We start from the raw sequence: 6,138 nt of genomic DNA, 5'->3' as shown, positions 1-6,138 counted from the left end.
CGGAATAGGCTATTCATCAAGTCCATAAATACGGCGGGTGCATTAGTCAACCCGAAGGACATGACAAGGAACTCGAAGTGGCCATATCAGGTCCTGAAGGCTGTCTTCAGAATATCTTTTTCACGAACTCTGACCTGGTGGTACCCCGACCTCATATCTATCTTTGAAAAGCATCTAGCCCCCTGCAACTGATCAAACAAGTCATCGATCCTTGGAAGTGGATACTTATTTTTAATAGTTACCTTGTTCAGCTGCCTATAATCGAGACAGATCCTCAGCGAGTCATCTTTCTTCCGCACAAATAGTACCGGTGCACCCCAAGGTGAGGTACTGGGCCTGATGTAACCTTTCTCCAACAAATCTTTTAACTACTCCTTCAACTCCTTCAACTCCTTCAATTCGGCAGGTGCCATTCTATACGGAGGGACAAATATTGGTTGTGTTCCTGGAAGCAAATCGATGCTAAAATCAATCTCTTGCTCTGGAGGAATACCTGGAAGCTCATCTGGAAACACATCTGCATACTCTTTGACTACGGGAATAGACTAAAGTGTAGGTATCTCAGCATCTGCATCTCTAACTCGCACAATATGATAAATGCACCCTTTTGTGATCATTTTCCTCGCCTTCAGATAGGAAATAAACCTACCTCTGGGTGTCGCTGTATTACCTACCCATTCAAGGACTGGCTCACCCGAAAAATGAAATCTGGCTGCCTTTGCTCGGCAATCAACTGTGGCATAGCAAGCTGCCAACCAGACCATGCCCATGATAGCATCAAAATCCATCATCTCTAGCTCAACTAGGTCAGCTGAGGTCTGACGACTACAAATTGTCACCGTACAACCTCGGTAAACCCGTCTAGCAATAATCGATTCTCCGACAGGTGTAGATACCGTAAAAGGATCACTTAGTATTTCAGGCACTATACCAAACTTCCTCGCGACAAATGGGGTAATACACGATAAAGTAGATCCTGGGTCTATCAAAGCATAAGCATCATGAGAGCAAATGGTCAATATACCTGTCACAACATCTGGTGAAGACTCCTGGTCCTGTCAACCCGCTAAAGCATAGATACGGTTCTGATTACCACCTGAACTGGAACCTCTACCTCTGCCTCGACCTCTACCAGCCGAAGACTGAGACTCGCGCCCTGAAGGATGCACGGACATAGATGATCCTGTTGCTGAACTCGCTGGTTGTGCCATTCCCCCAGAATCTCTATTTGGGCAATCTCGCATCATATGCCCCGGACGCCCACATGTATAACAAGCATCAGAACCTACTCGGCATTGGCCCAAGTGTCCTCTACCACAGATGTCACACCACGGCGGAAATGGCCATGTCTGCGCAGAACCTCACTGTCGCTGCAAACCCGACGCCCGTGAGCTCTCACCTGGTCCTGACTAAGTATAGCGGTCATACCTGTAACCCTGTAACTGAGGTGGTGGAGGCCTAGGTGGCCGTCCGAAGTAATGGGTCCTATAACTACCCTGAGATTGCTCCTGAGACCTAGGAAATCTCATCCTCTTACGTTGCCATTGCTCAGCCCTCTTTGTACCCTACTACCGATGCCTACCCCTTTCTATATTCTAGGCGAATGCCTGAATTTGGGAGATATCCATACTATCCTGCAATGCAGCGGTGGCACATGCCTCGGTTAACTCTGGGGATAACCCTACTATAAACCTGTGAATCCTGTCCCGCATAGTAGCAACTATGGATGGTGCATATCTGGCCAATGAGTCAAAACGGAGACTATACTCTCGAACACTCATATTACCCTGCTTGAGGGCTAGAAACTGATTGACTCGAGCCTGTCGGATCTCCCGTGGTAAGTACTGGTCAAGGAAGGCATCTGAAAAATTCTCCCAAATAGCTGGAGGTACATCACGTCCCCTGGACCTCTCCCATCCCTCGTACCAAAGGATGGCTATATCTCGGAGTCGAAAAGCTGCTAGCTCAACTGCCTCTTTCTCCATGGCATGCATGACACGAAAGATCCTGTGAAGCTGATCTATGAAATCCTGTGGGTCCTCCCTCTGATCTGTCCCCGTGAACTCTGGAGGACTCAAAGCAATAAACTCTCGGACCCTTGAACTCCCAGACCCCTCAGAAGTTCCTGCACTAGCTGATGCCCTAGCCTGTTGCTGGGTAGCTACCAACTATGTCAACAAATGCACCGCACTTCTCAAGTCCTGATCTGATGGAAGTGGAGGGGGAACTGGATGTGCGGTATCCCTAGGAATCACCGTAGTTGGTGGAGGAGCCGGTAATGGCTGAGTAGGGGTCTTGCCTTGAGCCTCAGACTGGGCCCCATCTACTGGGGGTACCCTGTTGGTCCCCTCACCTACTACTGTATCTCTCCTCTGGCTAGCCGTAGTCTTCCTAGTCACCGTCATCTGTGCATGCAAACAACAACACATAAGTTTAATTCAAATTTCCTATAACTCAGTTCTATAGCACGATTTAGATTTCAAAGAAGGGTAACCAACTCCTAAATGCCTTGTAGTTCCCTGCTTATATAATGTGGTGCACAACACATCTATAAACAAGACCCTACTAGACACGGCTTGTAGACTCCCTAGGACAGAAGTGCTCTGATACCAAGTTTGTCACGCCCGAACCTAGGAGCGAGACCAGCACCCGGTGCCTCACCTAACCTGGCGTACCAAATTGCGACTAAGGGACTCTGAACATATAATGTCATACTTTGGCCTTGGGGCCACCTTGCAAGACAATTTACGAAGCAAAATATAAAACTGAATGGAAACTAGCGCTAACTAAACATCAATATAAAGCTAGGCCGACAAGGCCATCATAGCTACAACAGCTGACAAACCACCAAATTATACATACCAGGCCTACAAACCCAACATACTGCACTAACCAACAGGATATGTATACAAGCCTCAAATGATAGATGTACTGTGATCGGAACAGGTCCCCGACCTACCCATAACATATATACAGATATACATAAGATGTACACAAAACTCTAGATCTGGCAACTCCGAAAGACGTGGATCTTACCGATCAAGCTGAACTCGGGAAACACCTACTGAGGAGGTCTACCCGTCTGTCTGTCTGAACCTGCACGCATGAAATGCAGCGCCCCCAGAAAAGGGATGTCAGTACGAAATAATGTACCGAGTATGTAAGGTAATAAAATAACTGAAAGCTGAAACTGAATTGATAATATGATAACTGAAATTAACTGGGAGTCAAAGATGATCTGGAGATATACTTACCTGCTGATACTGACTCAACTCCCTCAATATAGTAAGTAAAATAAATGTCCGGCCCTATAGGGCTCAGAACGTGTAACTGCTCCACCGTAGTATGCTCGCTCATAGGCGCTTGGCCATACTAGGCTCTGTATCTTGGCCATTCTGGGCTCGCTCATAGGCGCTCGGCCACTGTAGGCTTGGTATATAACTTACCATCTGATCAGAGGTTGCCCAATAGGGGCCTGCCCACCGATTATAGCTTGATGGTGGTGAAAATAGTGTAATATTGTATATATATATATATATATAGACCCTTTGCTCTCTTGACTGAATAAAGACAAAACTAAACTGAATATAAAGTCCTAATAAGGGAGAATACTGTAACTTATGAGACTAGGATAGTATACATAAATTCGGGAGTATGAGCTTCTCTTTATACCTCGTTAATTACGAGATCATGCCAAAATGAAGGAAGGGCTTAGCCTTAACATACCTTATCAAAATCTTTCCAATCACCAAGTCGAACTCACCTCTTCGCAAATTAATATACAAGAATGATAATAATACTATCGTTAAGTTATGAAAGGTACAACTATCGCACAACGAACGACAAGCTTATTTTGTATTAAAACGGGCAGTATCTCCCCTATAATCCTTACTTCCTCCAAATTCAAGATAACACCAACAATACAAGAACAGAACAATAACAACATATATACATCATTTTCCAGCCCTATATACGCCATCAAATACTACAAAACAGCCCAACACACCCCAATCTCTTCATACACAAAACGACCACCGTAGTAGTGTCAAACGACCCGGAAATGTTATGACGAACGACCAGCCCAACATCCTGCATTTATGTGGTGTTTCTCCACACCCTTCCTCCTCCAAAAATCCACAAAATAGTAGTAAATCACGCAGCCCAACAGCAACACAAAACAGTCCACAAAACAGTCCGCTACAAGTGAATAACTCGAACTCACGGCTTCCGATCACCGTCCCGTGAGTTCTTACAAGTATAGAACGACTTACCATGAATTTACAGCAGAAAAAATGGATGAAAGAGAGCAGTAAACTCACCTTATTTGTTGGATAACTCAGCTCCTATCTTGGTTCTTCAAACTCTAAGTTTTACCTCCAATTAGAACTTGAAAGGGAGAGAAAATCAATTAGGGTTTGTGGGAAACTTTTGGGAGGATTTTTGCAAAGCTTATGTCTGGTTATAATGCTCTATTTTAAGTCTAATATATGAATAAAATAAGCCTTTAAAAGGCCTCTTTGGACGACCCGAAATGGCCCATTTTTGGGCTCTCATTTAAGCAAGTAGGTGACACACCTACTTGTCACCTAGCAGCTTGCGCAGTATCGCAACAATGCCCATATCTCTCTACTCCAATGTCGTATTGACAAACGGTTTAATGCGTTGGAAAACAGACTCATAGATATTTCATTTTATGGGTGGAACACCCCATAACTCTAAGTATATTGGGAGAAAATTGCATTTACATTTGACCCAAAGTTTCAGTAAAACTTATGAATGTAACTTGTGATGACTTTCATCGACTTTTGTTTCACTACTCGCTTGACTTCAAAATATAACACACGGATGTCATACGACTAATATAAATCATAACATAATCTCCTTATCATGTTAATCACCCTAGCCTCACCCTAAAGGTACATGTTATAACATTCCCAACTTGTCGACTTTCGACGAAACATTATTTTCTTCAATTGCTTTAGCTTCTGAACCGTCCAACCCTCTTTGTACTTGTTGTTCATGATCTTCAATATTTGTAACCTCAGAGGTAACATGATTATCTTACTTTATATACTTTTAAATATTATCTCATTTTTGGTCCTACATTAGTTTGCTTACGATGCATTTTTACGTACGAAAATATAGGGTGTAACAGACTTAATGACCAATTTTGCCCCTACTCTAGGCATATATTGTAGAGATGGTTTATGGAATTGTGAAAGACCATGACTTATGAGATTACACCCGAATTTTGGCTTTGAATTGTCTACATACCTTGGGCTTAACACAGATCAGGCCATATATAGTTCTAGAATGATGATCGGAGAGAGTTATACTTGCAGGAATTGCCCATGTATCGTGTTATGACGATACCACAAGACATAGAGATTTTGAGACCCAATAATTTATAAATTGCAGCTTGATTTTAGGATTTGAGAGATTTGACAATTTTGGAGTTCTAATGATCGAATTAAGTTGAAAACTGGATCCTTGGCTCACTTATGAGTCCGTTGTCCCTCATAATGGTGTAACCTTGTTTGTTGCTTAGAGAAAGTTCCACGTTGTAGTGTTTGAACCTGCAAAAGGGAATATACACACATACCCATATATTGTAATGCGAATATGTTATGATATAATGTAAATAAGCAGGAATAACAATTTTTGGCTACCAATTAGCCTTTATTTGGGATCTCTAGGAGATGGGATGTTTGAATCTGATGCCTCTATGCTCTAGAGAATTATTTGGGTTGCCGGGGACGGGTGTTTGAATTTGACTTTGAATGTTAGCCAGTCTTTGTACCTATCCGAGTTTGTCGAAGCATTTGAATCTCCACGCGATGGGAGTATTTGAATTTGAATTTGAATTTCCACGCGATGGGAATATTTGACTTTGAATTTGAATCTCTGTGTGATGAGATTATTTGAATTTGAACTTAAATCTCCGCGTGATGGGAGTATTTAACTTTGAATTTGAATCTCCACGCGATGGGAGTATTTTAATTTGAACCAAACAATAATGCAAAAATTCATGTCAGTTGCACAAATAAAACGTCAAGACATTCAAGATGAAATAAGGATATAAATGAGCATGCCCAAAAGATACTCTTGACTGCATAGCTAATTTGCGGTCGTCGATCA

Source organism: Nicotiana tomentosiformis, chromosome 10 (assembly GCF_000390325.3).
Source record: "Nicotiana tomentosiformis chromosome 10, ASM39032v3, whole genome shotgun sequence".
Classification (NCBI taxonomy): Eukaryota; Viridiplantae; Streptophyta; class Magnoliopsida; order Solanales; family Solanaceae; genus Nicotiana; species Nicotiana tomentosiformis.
This window is presented reverse-complemented; position numbering follows the sequence as displayed.